Source organism: Nyctereutes procyonoides, unplaced genomic scaffold (genome assembly GCF_905146905.1).
Source record: "Nyctereutes procyonoides isolate TBG_1078 unplaced genomic scaffold, NYPRO_anot_genome, whole genome shotgun sequence".
Classification (NCBI taxonomy): Eukaryota; Metazoa; Chordata; class Mammalia; order Carnivora; family Canidae; genus Nyctereutes; species Nyctereutes procyonoides.
In genome coordinates, this window is record NW_026575046.1 from 51,628,939 (window position 1) to 51,645,368 (window position 16,430).

The window sequence follows — 16,430 nt, forward strand, 5'->3', positions numbered from 1 at the left end:
GGAGGGGAGGATGGGAAAATGTTCCACCTTTGGCTTCAGACCGACCTGGGTTCAAATCCCAGCCCACCATAGCTGTATCACCTGGCTGAGTGACTTCCCCCCAGGCTTTCTTCCTGAGCCACACTGTCACTCGGGATGATCTTCCCGCTTCCTCTGTGAGTTGTGGGGAAGCCCAGGTCCTGGTGAGCCATGAGACGACTTCTAAGATGCCACAGGTCCTCCCAAGACCAGGAGTAGCCTGTCACCCCCGTCAGGCCTGGCCATGCACCACCCAGAGGGGTGGGGAACTGGGAGATCCAGGTTCCCTTTTGAAACCTTGCTCTGGCTCTTGCTCTAACTTGAACACGCAGCTGCCCACCTCAGCAAACGTCCTTCAGGCTGCAGACCCCTAAAAGACTTCATTAAGTTGTGGATCCTCTGCCCAGAAAACCGCACACACGGGACCCCACAGATTTGGCAAGTGATTTCAGAGGTTCCTGTCTGTGGATTCAAGTTCAGAGCCCTGAGCTGATGGTTTTTCCAGCCCTAACCTGCTATGACTTCATATGGGGTCTGGAGTGTGTTTCACGCGGTTACTCTTGTCCTTTCTGAAACCGGCAGTGTCTGGATTCTGAGATTGGCCTCAACCTGTAGTCCCACCTAACTGTATTCTGGGAAGGAAGAGAAGCTGTTATAAATGTCCAACAAGCCCCATAGTGGCTGGCTTGCTTGGCTTACCTCCCCTATGCTGAGGACATCTGTGGTTTGTCCCCAGAATCCATCCCTTCTTCCTTCTGGAAATCGTTCTCCAAACCCCTTAGGACCACCCCTCCCATATCTCAGCCTAGGATTGGTGAGCTGATTCACACCCACCTTTAGGAGCAGGCCATCTGATTGGCCACCCAGCACATCCCCTCCTCCTAATTGTAGCTATTGGTCCAGAAATGATCAGGTAATGAAATAGAGTCAATGAGACTCAAGGATATGTCTAGTGTTTCTGGGAAAGCAAGCCTGAAGAAATCTTCACTCTTCCCCTGAAGGACATGATATAAGATGAGAAGGACTGCAGCTATGTTGCTACCAGGAAGGGATAGTCTGGAGCTGCACAAGGTGGGGGTGGAGGAGGCTCTGTGGGGAGGGTGACACTCTCAAGAAGTCAGACAAGAGAGATAGAGAGAAACAAGTTCTCTGATGACATCTTTGGAGTTGCTGGACCAAGCCTCACCTGATGCTAGCACTACCTCCAGACTTTAAAACCATATAGCTCAATAAACTCCCCTATGACGTAACCAACCAGACCTGAGTTTTCCTGTCACTTGCAAACATAAAACGTTCTAACTGCAACTCAACTCTCTACCAGCTGGACTAGACTAAGAAAAGATCAGGAAGGAGAGCTTGGGAGTCAGGAAGACGAAATTCTTCCAAAGGATGTGGGAAATCGGAATATCCACCCACCCACCTGGTGCTGGGAAAACTTCAGAAAAAAAGCCACAGCTGAGAGAGTAGATGAATTTTTTGGTATTATTTGTCTGGACAGGAGAAAATATTGGCTATTTTGTGTTTGATTAATCACTAATTCCATTTAAGTCCACAAATGTTTCCTGAAAGCCAGTCATATGCAGGGCACTGCCCAGCTATGGGAGATACATGTCCAAACAGAACAGTCCCTGCAGCAGGGAGCTGCCAGTCAGGCAAGGAAGACAGGCTCAAACAGAGCTCACTGGAGCGCAAGCAGTGCCAAGGTAGAGATCCAGACCAAAGAGCCCTGGAAGCCTGGGGGAGACGATGCAGGAAGGCAGGATCCAGGAGACAGGGTCATTTTCTCTGTCCACAAAGGCATGGTACCACCTTCACTGGGGACCAGCTTTTCTAAAAAAAATTTTTAAGATTTTATTTATTTATTTATTTATTTATTTATTTATTTATTCATGAGAAACAGAGAGAAGCAGAGACACAGGCAGAGGGAGAAGCAAGCTCCATGTGGGAAGCCCAATATGGGACTTGATCCCAGGACCCCGGGATCACGACCTGAGCCGAAGGCAGACACTCAACCACTCAGCCCCCCAGGCATCCCCAGCTTTTCCAAATTTACACAAAGACTCCCTAGGGGCTAGCATAGCCCCTGGCACCAGGTACATTCAGGGAGCAGTCCCTCCATACGTGGCCCTATCGAGTCCTGATTTTCTGTCCCCCAAAATTTGGGACAAGGACCATGGCAGGTAGGGATTTTTAGGGGTTTCTGAGCATGGCACCAAGCCAGCTGTCTCACTCGGATGGTGAGAAAGTTGCTCCCCATGCAATTTTCTCTAAAACTTCCCATAGGGACAGAGTGTTGGTTTGGTGCTGGCCTGTCTTTAATGCCTCTCTAGCACCTGTTGACCTGTCCTCTCAGTGATAGAGAGAGAGGGAGAGAGAGTAGGCCTCAGTCTATTGCATTCTGCAGGCAACAGGCTCTTGCTCAAATTCCCTCGCACTGTTTTGTTTTCGTGGCATTTATTTTAACAGTTGTCTTCTATTTATGGCAAGTGATATTGGCTTTCCATTTATGGCAGTGATAAAAAGCTTTCTTTTACATTTCATTTCTGTAAGTTTTTTAAAGGGGGATGGTTGGGAGGAAAATATTAGATAGAACAAGTGGGACACGGCTATGACTATAATTGTGAAGGTGGGATGAAAATGACCAAAGTTGGGAGAATATACGTTGCACAAACACGGACGGCCTACCAGGTGGCACATGCTGGGATACAGCAGGTTACCGAGTGGGCAAAACCCTGGCCTCACAGAGCTTACAGCTTAATGGGGCAGGTGGGAGGTAAGACATGAACAAGATAAACAAAATACATGGCATATTAGATGGTCGTGGGTGACCCACATGAATGCAGAGCAAGGACAGGATGCCAGGCATTGCCGTGTGTGGTCTGCTTGGCAGACCAGCCTGGTCAAGCTTCACCACAAACCTGGCAGTGAGTGCAGGCTTGGAGAAAGTGGGGCCATGGCTTTGCAGGCACCCAGGGAAGGAGCACAGCAGGTAAAAGAACCATAAGGACCCAACTGTGCTGCCATCCCCTCCTGGTTGAGGCTGGTTTTGGAGACTCCTATTAGTCACAGTGACATGCCCCAGGAAACCCTACATCGATGCCTTGTCCTCCTTTCTTCAGTAAGAAAAAGTGAAGGAAAGTCTGCAGGGATGGAAGGTATAGCTTGGAAAGCAACCCCCAGGGCACAGCACAGGGTCACTGCAGGTTTACCCTGGCCGCACACCATGCACAGGAGTGGCCTCACACAGGAGATCAGGACCCAATGTGACAGAGCTCCGAGGGGCTCTGAAATCATCCCCTCCTGAGTCATCAAAGTGCCAAATTGATTTATGGTCAATAATAGTGCGGGGTGCTAAGTGCACTTTATTATTCCACTTTGTTGAAAATTGGCCATTTATCTGTGGTCCATCTGCAGCCTGGTGGTTAGGAAAGCCGGGAATCTGAACCGTGCTCCCCAAGTTACAAGCTGCCTGCTTCTGGGCAGGTTCCTTTATTCTTTTGAGCTTTCCTTTTCTTGTGAACAAAATGGGGGTACCATATTGAATGGTCCCTTGTTTTGCTCTTGGCAAGTGTAGCAGGTCAATAATTGTCCTGCTCCTCTGTATACCTAACTCTGCATTACCCAGAATACCCACACCATCTCCTTCCACAAATGGGCTCTGGCAGGAGGACATGGGCAGGAAAACCATGCACTCATTCAACAAGAATTTATTACTCCACACCAGGCACTGTTCCAGTTACTGGAGGTGCAGCAGCAAACGAAACAAAGACAGATAAGGTCCTGATCCTATGGGAAAGTGTCATCAAAGCAACACATGAGATTTCAGCCTGACAAGGACCACGAAGCGTGTCCAGGGGAGCCAACTTAAACTGGGTATCCGGGGAGGGTTTTGCAGAAGAGACAACACTGGGATGAGAAGGGGTGTGCTTTGTAAAGATTTGAGGGGAGAGCACTCCAGGCAGAGGGAAGAGCAAAGCAAAGTCCCTGACAGTTGTCTGAGAGACAGAAAGCAAGCCAGCTGCTGGAGGAAGTGGGTGCTGAAGAGTTTAGTACAGGAGGAGGAGGGTAGTCAGCCCCCATGGGACTTGGGCAAGGGAGAGATCCTGAGGGGTGGCCGCATGGACTGGGCAGTGTGGGCAAGCCCGCCATTCCCATTTGGTGCCCTGGCCTCTTTGAAAGCATCTTTAGAAACCTGTGACTTGACCTATAACCTGGGCTCCTGCTCCCAAGGCCAGGCCCGGCCTGTCATCCCCCAGTGCCTCTGGGGTCAATTTAATGTTGACCAGACCCACAGGGTACCCACGTGCTGGCTGAACTTCCCTCCCTGAATGCCAGTTCTCCTCCAGGTTGGAAGAAAGCTCTGTGGTTTGGATGAAGGAAGGGATGAGGAGGAGGGGGAGAGAGCAAAGTGTGTTTGCTGGCACCAGAATCACAGCAGAAGCCAATGCTGGAACTCTTCCCAAGTATTTAGAAATTAAAATAATAAAAGAAAACTGAGCATATGGAGTTTGTAAAGTGCCGTCCATCTTCGAGAAGGGATCAGACTAGCTCAGAATGCATGGCAGAGCTGGGGTCTGAGGGGATGTGTCCATGGAGTAAAGACAGATACTCAGCTCTCAGGTGGGGAAAAAGGGGCAGGGGCACGCACTGCTCCAGGCATGCAAAGTGTAGGGATCCCCTTTGGGTTGTACTTTTGAAAGAGGAGAAGGAATGTTCTCTGTGTCTCCTCCCTTACTACCAGGGAGTCCCCAGTCCTCCCCCGCCTAGGGAATGCCCCCTCCGCCCAGCTCAACCTCAAACATATCTTTAATTCTTCCACTTCTTCATCTAACTCTAGAGTGGTCTCATAGGCTTGATCTCTAAAACACACCCAAATGCAGCTGCTTCTCACCCCCTCCCTGCCTCTACTCCAGTCCAGCACCCTCCTCTCACTCAGCCAACAGCAGCCACCCTTGCCTGGTCTCCCCATGCCTCCCTCCCCACTCCGCCTCTCCATCCTGTCCTACCCACAGCCAGCAGATGGATCTCTCCTCCAAACACTTTCCATCCCATGTGGGTTTAAGAAGCTTAACTGCCCTCTCTGCCCTTCAGGTCTTGCATGATCCAGGCCCTATCTGCCCCCAGTATCACTGGTCTTCCTTCTGTCCCTCAAACAGGCCAATGTCGTTCTTCCCAAGGGCCTTTGTACATGCAACTCCCTCTGCTGAGAACACTCTTCACCCTTTTAATGACCAGTTCCTCATTCAGGTCTTAGCCCAAATACCACCTCATCAGAGAAGCCCTCCCTGTCCCCTTCAGCTAAAAAACCACCTTTCCAATTCTTTTCGACTTCGCTCTATTTATTTCTACATATTTTATCATTATCTAAAATCACCTCATTTGTTTGTTTGACTTGTCGCTCTATTGTGTGAGTTCTGTGAACCCCAGACCTGTCTGTCCTCTTTCCTGCTGTGTCCTCCATATCTGGAGTGGTGCACAGCCCAGAGCAGACCCTCACAGTCATCTACTGAATGGAGACTGAGTGAACACCAAAGCCGCCTGGTTTATCTGGGCATCAACCAGGTGTTTAGGTAGCACCATGTAGCACCTTGCAATTGCTGAGTGGCAAACGTCACTCAAGCAGAATTCATGAGATTCTGGTGGAGCCCGTAGTCATGAGTCAGGGCACTGTGGAGTGAGCCTGTTCCCAGCCAAATCGTCAGACAGTATGTGCTGGGGGCTCCCTGTCCTGACAGAGCAAGAAAGTAGGCAGGAAAACTTGACTAGCCACTCCTGAAATTGGGAGGCCACCTGGGAGGCTCAGGTGCCTCCATCTACCCCAGGCACGCAGGTGTCCCCTATGCCAGCTGGCACTAGATAAAGAGGTGGGCTGGCTGGAAGGTATAGGCAGCAGGACAAAAAGGACAGGCAGGTGTCCCATGAGCTCTTGGGGTAGGAGACCTGGCCAGCCTATGGGCCCTGAGGGTCCTTGAGGGGTCTTGAGCGCCTTGGCTTGGGTGTGTAGAGGTGCCTGTGTGGACACATGTAGACACTCATGGCGGTTCCCAGAGGTGGCCAGGCCGATGGAGGGTAGTGGAGGGTCCCTTCCCTGCAGCCCCACCCCCTCCACTTTGCCATCCTCCCCCTCCGTCTGGCTGCTCCTCTCCCGCTCTGCTGCATGCTGGCCTCCACAAGATGGATTTTCCTGGCTGTGCCAATCTTGCTGCCACCTGTTCGTGCTGTGCTGGAGCCAGCAAAGTGGCTCAGCTTCAAACCCAGAGCAGCTGCGAGAGCTGTTGCCAAGCCTTGCTATCCCCCTCGCTCCCTTCCTTTGTTGCAGCAGCAGCCTTGGGCTCCGAGTCATCCTGTCACCTGCTGTCAGCTGGGCACCCCCATCTCTCCCCACCACACCCCCACCAGCCCCCTCCAGTCCCCTCCAGGTCTCCCCAGCCCTCAGCCCCCGTGGCCAGGCTGCAGAGAGGGGCATAGACCGGGGCATCCATAGCAGCCCTTGCCACTGGGCCTGCCCCCTATCCACAGCCCAGACTCTCAATCTCCTTCCCCTCCCCCACTTCTCGTGGGATTCCCCAACTCACTGCTCCCCAGAGCCTTCCCCCAAACTCCAGACAGAAGAACTGAGGCTTGGACCAGTGGCCTGAAAGAGCCAAGAAGTGTCCAGCTCTACCCACTGAGCCCATAACAGAGCATGTGGCCCAGGACACCCCCAGTCAGAGCAAGCTCCAAACCTCCGGGAGTGGGAGTGGGAGAGCTCTGGAAACTTCCTGCAATAGCAATCCAACCCACGCCAGAAGCTTGAGTCCCAGCCCTGCCCCTAATGCTCACTAGCTCCATGACCTTGACAAATCCCCTCTAAACCTCAGTTTCCTTGGCTGCCAATAGACTAGGTTGGTGCCTGCCCACCCTGCAGTGTCACTGCAAAGAGCAAACATAGGACTAGTGCCTTGAATCCTTCGGGAACAAGACAAGGATATAATTAAACACACGCGTGGGACAGAGAAATGCAAACTGTAAAGTACTGTGCAGCCCGAGAAGTTGTGTTGCTCTTTCTCATGGGATGTGGACGTACTCCCAGAGAGGCAGTAGAGGCCCCATGATCTGAGAGCATGCACGTCCAGCCTCCAGGAGGAAGATTTGGGTTGTCTGACTTCAGAAATACCGGCTCTGGCTGAGGGGGCATCTGATGGCTGAGACAGACACATCAGAAGATAGAGCAAGACACAGGCAGACAGACAAATAAACACAGATGAAATAGCCTGTGTGGCCAATGGCTCTCCTGATGGGAATGGACAGGTAGTAGTGGCTGGATTCCCATAGCCTGAGGCCTCTCTGCTCCACCAGAACCTCTCCCTGCCTGCTGCCCTTGGTCATCAGCTCTCACACAAGGCTCACTGGCATAGCGCTTGTGCATGCACACTTTCTAATCCTCACCAGAGTGAGAGGAGGGGGGTGCTGGACCCTCCAAAAATTTTTTTTTAAATTGGGCATGGAACCCAATGCAGGGACTAAATTCACAGCCCTGAGATCAAGACCCTAGCTGAGATCATGAGTTGGACACCCAAATGACTGAGCCACCCACGTGCCCCTGGACCCTCCAAATTCTAAGATGCTACTAAGGAGCCAAATAGTCTCTGGCAATAAGGGGAAGGAGTCTTCCCTTATGCAAATTACTTGGGGTCTGAGGAGGTACGTCTTTGTTAGTGATGGTAATAGGAAACTACAGACAGACCATTTCAATTGCAGGAGCAGGTATGGTGGGGGATGATCACTGGGGATGAGGCATCAAGGAGAACTGAGGACATTGATGGAGAAACCCTAGTACCTGCTCAAGTTTGTCAAGTACATCTTTCCCTGGGTGCCCAAAGCTGTTCACCAGTACCTGCAGATGAGCAGAGAGCTCAGGGGCTTCTGATACCATCTGATTGCTGAAGGTCAGCTGGGCTGGGGGCACTAGCTCCAGCAGGGTGTGGACTAGGCAGGGGCTTGAGATGGCAGCCCTGCTTCTTCTTTGCCCCTGCCATATATCCCCTCACAGCTGCCAGACTACTCCTTCCAGAATGAGGATCAAATCTGTCCCTCCCCTGATTCTCTCCCCCATCCTATGGCTTCCCATTGCACATGTAATAAAGTTCAAATACTACCCATGGCTTACAAGGGCACCAGGGTCAGGGTCAGCCCTGCCTACCACTCCAATCTCACGTCCTACTTCTTCCTCACTTACTGCTCTCCATCCACACCAGCCTTATTGTTCCTTCAACCTGGCCCCACCTCAGGGCCTTTGCGCTTGCTGTGCTCTCTTCGTGGAACACTCTAGCCGCCAGTTCTTGCCTTAGTTGCATTCTTGTAATTTAGGTCTCAGATGGCCTTACAGTATCCCAGTTAGTGTCCTTCTCCTTCCTCTGAGTTTTATCACATCTCCCTGGGTTTTGCTCATTTTCTTACTATGTAGCATAGAACCCTATGTGAAAATATTTCTTCTGTATATTTTTAGATTATGTCTGCCCTATAGAATGTATAGAACACATCATACTCTTGTCTTATTCACTGCTGTTTCCCATTATCTGGAGCAGAACCTGAAACACAGTAGGCATTTAATAAATATTCCCTCAGTGAAATGAGTGAATCACAGATGAAAAGGCCAAGTGTCCCCAAGAAACTGAACAGAGGGGAATGCAGTTGGAGGACAGGCATGATTTCAAGGGGTGAGGACCACAGAGACCTCCAAGGAGCGCATGATGCCAGTGCTTATTTTACCATGGGTTTTGCTCAATTTACCTCATTGAATGTTCATCACCTGGAGCTGGTGTATTACTAACCCCATTTATAGATGAAGTAGTTGTGGCTCAAGTGTTGATCATGTATCCATCCACATCATTACAAATGGTAAGACTTTATCTTTTTGATGGCTGAGTAATATTCCATTGTGTATATATAGATCACATCTTCTTTATCCATTCCTCTCTCAATGGACATTTGTCCTCTTTCCATAGTTTGGCTATTGTAGACATTGCTGCTATAAACATTGGGGTGCAGGTGCCCTTTCAGGTCACATATTTGCATCTTTTGGATAAATACCTAATAGTGCAATTGGTGGGTCATACCGTAGCTTCTCCCTGTAACATTCCTCAAAGCACGTTGCCTACTTGAAATGGCAGAAGACAGGAGTCATGGGCAGCAAGCTTACAAGGACTGCAGGCCAAAGAGGGCAGTGGTCAGGAAAGAAAAGCCAGAAAAAGTGGGTCCTGCTCTGTGGCAGACAAAGGAAGAGTGAACAGAAATCTGGCTCATGACTGAAATGAAGCTCCTGGTAGAGGCCTATGCATGGTAGCCTTCTATTCACCCTCCAGGACTAGAATGACTAAAGACTTGGATCTGTACTAGCCCTATATCTGGCAACACACCTTAGCTTTAAGCCTCACTGTCCTCCTCTATGGGATAAATATAACACTCACCTCCAAGAGTTGCTCTAAGAGTGAGCCAAGCCCCATATGTAAGAGTATTTTTATAAACCTTCAAGCGTTGTCAAAATGTGCATAATGAGGACTCATTTGGCTTCAAGGGTCAGAAATCCACCTCAAACTTAATCAAACTCAAAAGGGTTCTTATAATTAAAAAGTCTTCTAGATGGGGGATTTGGCTTCAGGCTTAGCTGGATCAGGATGCTCCAACAAAATGAGTCCCTCTCCTTGTCTCCTTGTTAGCTCTTTTCTGTAGGGCTTCTTCCTTACTTCTTACATAGGCTGTCATCAATGGGTGGCCATCAGTCATTCTAGGCCCTCACACTCACAGATGACCAACCCAACCTGAAAGGGAACTTCTATATAAACCCCAGCTTAAGTCTGAGGATTGATTCTTATATAAATTGGAAGCCCAACCTGAACCAACCTTGATGGAAGACAGGAGACTAGGAAACCCCTGGAGCCACAGGTGGGATTGGCTTCATCAGAACCATGAAGACGGTGAGTGGTGGCAGTAGAGGTTCTCCAAAGGAAAATGGGGATGCAGCTACCAGAAGAGGGTCTGGGACCCTGGCTAGCACATAATGAAAGTTCACAGCAAGACCAACAGTGGTCTCCTTCCCCTTGCAGCTGCTATGGCAGGGCAGCATTCTAGGGCCTCAGGTTCCAGGAGACTCCATTCTGGGGCTGCCTTGCAGGGGTTCACAGGAGCTAGCTCCTCTGCGAAATGCTGAATAGGGCTGCTGTGAGGGTTACACAGAACTGTTCTGTGGCGAGGATTTGTAAATGGTGAAATACCTTTCAAATGTGAGAGATTATCCTTAACAGTTTAGAATAGAAGAGGTGCAGGGAAATGACAGGATTTTTAAACTGAAAGAGGCCTAGAAACCATTGGCCACCACCTCCTCCCCCACCTTCAAGTCATCAATACAAAGGAGCCAGCAGAATGAATTTAAAATGCAGATCACATTATGTCACTCCCCTGCCTAAACCCTCCACTGGCTTTCTTAGATTCTCTTCCTCTGTGTCAAGGGCCCTTATGATCTGGTCCCTGCCTACCTCTCAGATGACATCCCCCCTTATACTTTCCCACCACTTCCACGTGCCAGCCACACTGCCTTCCCTTTGCTTATGCAAACACACCAAGCTTATTTCCTGATACTTTGCTATTCCCTCTGCCTAAAACGCTTTTCCCCCAGATCTCCAAATGGCTGCCACTTCTCATCATTCAGGTCTCAGCTGAAACATCACCTCTCAGAGACATCTCCTGACCACACTTTTGTATTGATGTCCACCACATCTCTCCTTCACTCTTTCTCACCTATTTTATTTCTTCAGCTGGAATTATCTTGTTGGTTGGTTTGGTTATTTACTGCCAGTTGCTCTCCTGCCTGACACCCCCACTGGGATAATCAGATCCAAGGAAACAGGATCTACACACAGTACAGGGCTTGGCATAGATTAGAGGTCAATAAATACTTGTTGAAAATGAATATGTGAATGGATATATGGTCAATGGATGGTGGATGGTGTTGGGATGATGGGTAAGTCTGTGGGTAGATAGATGGGTGAGTGGGTGGATGGATGGATGGATGGATGGACAGATGGATGGATGGATGGATGGACGGATGGATGGATGGGTGGGTGGGTCGGTGGGTAGATGAGTGGATGGGTGGATGGAGAGTGGGCTGAGCCCATGCCCTGCCTGGTCCTGTCCTCACCCTCTAACTTGTTTCTTGCTCTTAAAAAAAAGTATGTACAGTTGCCCCTTTTAGACTAGGAACTGACTTGGAGGTCTGGTAGCTAAAGACCCTCCAGACTCCTCACTTCACACCAAATCATGCACTGTAGCCTCAATGCCACCTGCTCTAGTCACTGAATTCATTTGACTTTGAAGTCCATTAAACTGAGTATTAAGAGGTTAATAAAACCTTTTCCCCTGCATGAGCACACCTCCACTCTTGCTGGCTGCCTGCTGTGCCCATCAGCTGGGGCTGCCTGTCACTGTTACCAGGAGCTAGGAGACAGATTGGCTACCCCTTTTTGCCTGGCAAGCCATGCAGGTGAGTGGGCACCTTTGTCCTCACATCAGCAGCCAGGGAGAAGTGTCACCAAGGTCCTGCCCCTCCAGAGCTATTCTGGGATATGAGAAATGGGAGGTGCTCTATTTATTTGAATACTCTGCTCCTGAGCTGGGGTGTCTGTGGGTTGGCATGTGAGTCTGCAGTGGCCTTACACACAGACAACCTTCTGGGAGCTTCCCTGGTGTCTCAGCAGCAGAGACTGAGGGAGGGTAGGTGCACTACTGTGACTGGCTCATTCCAATCACTGAGGAGAAAAGGCTCCAGGAGAATAGTGGGCAGACAGGGCAATGGACCTGTGGGGAAGCAAGGTAGACCCACTGGGCTGAGAGCCCACATTCAGGGGATGCCTTGATGTAAATCCTAGACCATTCTTTTTTTTTTTAATTTTTATTTATTTATGATAGTCACACACACAGAGAGAGAGAGGCAGAGACACAGGCAGAGGGAGAAGCAGGCTCCATGCACCGGGAGCCCGACGTGGGATTCGATCCGGGGTCTCCAGGATCGCGCCCTGGGCCAAAGGCAGGCGCCAAACCGCTGCGCCACCCAGGGATCCCATCCTAGGCCATTCTTAACATAAGGTCCTGAGAACAAGGGAGGTTCTTCTCTCTATCTGGAAAATTCCATCTCCATGAAATCTGCTTGAAGAAAACATCAAGTCTCCACATCACTGTTTTGGGGGGAGGGAGCACACTGCAGAAGGAAGCATACAGCAAGATATCATGTTGTAAAAAGTCAAAAATCAGGGCAGCCCAGGTGGCTCAGTGGTTTAGCACTGCCTTTGGCCCAGGATGTGATCCTGGAGACCTGGGATCAAGTCCCATGTTAGGTTCCCTACATGGAGCCTGCTTCTCCCTCTGCCTATGTCTCTGCCTATCTCTCTCTCTGTGTCTCTCATGAATAAATAAATAAAATATTTTTTAAAAAATCAAACGAAACTATGTTTAGTTGCATAAACAGACATACCTGTATACATGCAGAGAAAGGCCCAGAAGGCCGCACACCAAATGTTCACCAGTGGTTTCCAACTTAGAAAAAAAATCTCTGAGATTTGGGCCAAGGTGATTTGTAGTCTTTTAAAAAAATTTTTTTACAATAATAAGGTATTTGTGTTTTATATGCAAAATTAAAAATTAATTTTTAAAGATCTTCACCAAGGATGTAATTTGGACTGTGAGGATCAGACCTAACTCTTAAAGGAAGTGGCACAAAGGACACAAAAGAACACAAGAGGGTCCTGGCTGACCTAGGAGATGAGCCGGGCCACCATCCTAGGCACCCTGTCTTGGTGGTGCTCTCTGCAGATGCTGCTGCTCACCTTTGAGGCTTCCTGGGGCTGGGCACCCCTGGCCGCCTTCCTAGACCTGAGACTTCAAGATCGTACTCTGAGGTAGCTGCAGCAGACCCAGGAATCTGTTCCAGGACTTGAGGAGCAGAGAGGGTGGGAAGCCAATGCCCAGAGGGAGTGCGGAACAATTCTGCTGGACTGATCCCAAAATACCAGAGCTGCAGCATCTCTGCTTCCACTGGCCAAGTGACAGCGTCCACACACTCATGCAAGGGGGGTTATTTTATTAACCAGATAGATTAAGCATCTCTCCTTCTAATTACCAGTTTAACCTTGGCACACAGTATGTACCAGCCCCCAAGGGACTGAGTCACAACTCCCACACTGGGCAAACATTGCCCATCTGCTCAGCACTAGCTTTAGCTGGCCCTCAAGGGACTGGGGCAGTGGGCTCTGAGGGCCTGGGGTCTGGTGGCACCAGAGAGGAGGGGTGGGAAAAGAGGATGAGGATTGTTAGGATGGCCTTGCTGTGAATGCGGGATTCCAACACGGTCCGTCTTCCACAGCCTTCCTGCAAGTGACCCTGGGTGAGATAAGACAGAGAAGTCAGACTGGGCCACCCCACTTGGGTCTCCCAAGCATCTGCAGGATAGCCTGGAGACAAGATTTGTGTTCATCTACCACTTACTGGATGGTGATGGCACAGGTGCTACCTTCAATTTTCCAAGCTGGGTTTTTGTCATCTGTAAAAAGAGCAAAGTGATAACTAGGACATGAGGCTTCGTGAAGAGGATAGAGGTCAAGATGCCTTGTAAAATTACGTTCATGTATTCATTCACTTATTCAGAGCATATTTATGGATTATGCACTGTATTAGCAAAGGTAAGTAATACAACGATGAACAGAGAGAATTTAGAGACTGAATTCTCTGTAAGTTGACTGTGTCTGGCTAACAATTCCAAAGTATTCTCACATGCATGTGCACACACACGCACACACACACATTCTCCTTACTGACCTGTCATCCACAGCACCCCACATTTAGCACACCACACACATTCTCCTTCATAGCCATGAACAGAACATGCACCATCTCAGAAACACACCTACATTCATGAAGAGGACCACATGGCTTCTCTGTTCTCAAGAAGTGTGAGGCCAGAGATATCACATTAATAAGAAGCATAGAAGTTCTGGTAAGAGGGTTTTTATATATTTATTTGCAAGCTTATTAAAATCCTAACCTAGTCTTCTCTTCACTAATGCAGTGTTATTGGAGTCTCCTGATGTCTGTGTGGGAGGGTGAAGACAGGAGCATGTGTATTTGCATATGTGTGAGAGAAGATTTTTGATGCATTTATGTGTGCACATGTATGTGTGTGTGTGCGGGTCCCCGGGGTGTGTGTGTATATGTCCAGGTGTGGAGTGTGAGGTATGTGTCATGCTCTTATGTTTCTTAGGATCCTTCAGTGGTGAGCAGTCTCTCAACCTATTTTTCACTATAACCCCCATAAAGAGCCTTTTTAGACACTTTATTCTGACTCTCATCCTCTCTGAATTGTATACTACAGATACACCATATATCTCTTTATGTATCACATATAGATCTGTGCTTTATATAGAGAATGAGCCCATTTTTTTCACTTACCACCACTCCCAAAGGAAAATTTCCACCCCCATGGGGATCATACTGCCACCTAAGCATGATATAGAGCAAGAGTTTCTGGCTCTAGAGGTCTGTGACCCCCTGATGTTGTGTGCCATGGTTCCCAGTCTCAAGGGCTACAGATCCTGTAGTAGGCTGGGGAAAGAGTCTGGGAATCCAGGTTTTGGTAAGCTCCCAGGGATTCTGATGCCCTGACTGAGGACTAAGAATGGAATGGAAGGGAGTTTAGAACCATCAGGGACCATCTAGTCTGAGAGGAGGTCTGTCTGGAGACCCCTCCTAACCCTAGAGAACTTGGAATCTCAACCCACAAAGGAAGAGATCCAGCCAGGAAGACCTTCCAATATCAGACTGCCCCAGGGTTCCCCAAAGGAGGCTGGAGGGGGCTGGCAGCTGGGCCAGAACTCAGCCCACAGACTTAAGACTTAAGTAAGGCAAAATGAGGAATGTATCCCCAAGACGAGGATCATGCAGCTGGAGTCTGGAACAAACACCGATCCAAGGTGTCTGGAGTCCCATTTTCCATCTGTTCAATAGAGCAGATGCCCCCACACTAATCTTGGCCCCCCTTCTGGGAGCCCCAACTTCCCCTAGTCCTGGGTATTCAATATGCCAAGCCCCGGGAGAGGAGGCAGACAGTTACTTCAGCCCTGCCCACCAGACCAGCCCTGGAACTGGGATGGGAGTTCCAAGCTATCAAGGGTTGGAACCCTGTCTGGGAGTTGCCAAGGACCTGGTAGCAAAATCAGTCAAAACCAGAGACCACCTACCTGGCCCTGCCTTTGTGGGTGCCAAAGAATAGCTGTGCCACTTTGGAGGCCTGGACCAGTGCCCAGCCCCAGCCCTGGATGTCTGAGTGATCAGAGCACAGGGGACCAATTGATGCACTGTGGGCGGTGGTCCAGCAAAGGGCTGGCAAGGGGCAGATGGGAGCCTGGAAAAGGAAGGAAGGGGCAGTCATGGTGGCTGAGGAGTGGGGTGGGGGGGCGGGGTAATAGTACAAATGACACTGTGAAGGTATGATGGCAGGAGAGGGGAAGATGGGATGACAGTGGGTAAGAGGTGGAGGGAGCATGATGGAGGGAGCATGGAGAAAGAGTGAGAAGGAGGGGCACTGTGGTTTGGTGGGGAAGCCAAGAAGGCATCCTCCCCCCTCTCTTAAGCTTTTAAAGGCATCAGAGCATCTTGCTAATTGTTCATCTCCCAGAGACGCTAATGAAATTAACTCTGCAAAATGATCATCAGGTCATCTGTAGAGGGCACAGTGCCAGGCTTCCGCTTGGTCCAATCCCGTCCTCCTCCTCAGCTCCTCCTGCCCCTTCCTGTTGATTCCCCACCCCCTCCTTTTCAATGGGCCCCTTAGCAGGGAATGTCTCACCACCAAGCCTGTCTAAGAGTGCCCAGTAGGGAAACCAGAAATGGGGGCTATGTAGCCCCTCAGAATCTAGGATGCCATGGAGATCATGAAGCTGGAAAGGTTGTCCCTGGGTGTGTATGTTTCTCTGCGTGTGTTTCTGAGTATGTGTGCTATGTGTGTGTGATAGCACATACATCATATGTACATGTGTCTCTAATAAAACCATTTGTTAAACTGAACATTCTTTCACTCAGCAAACTTTTCTGAGGCATCGTCTAGGTTTAAATCCTGTCCCATCTCTTACAAGCTGAGTGGCGTTAGGCACGTTACATTCCCTCTCTGTGCCTTAGTTTTTGTATCTATATAATGTGGATGATAATAACATCTGCTTCATAAAGAGTTGTGAGAATTGAAAAAGATAAAGCAGTTAAGGATCTTAGTCCTATGCTGGGCACAAGGTGAGATCACAAGAAATGTTGGGCGCTGTCCTTGGTTCTGGAGGTGTCATGGCAAGGCGATCTCCATTCCTGTGCTCAGCACTGGGGAATGTCCAGGCACAAAG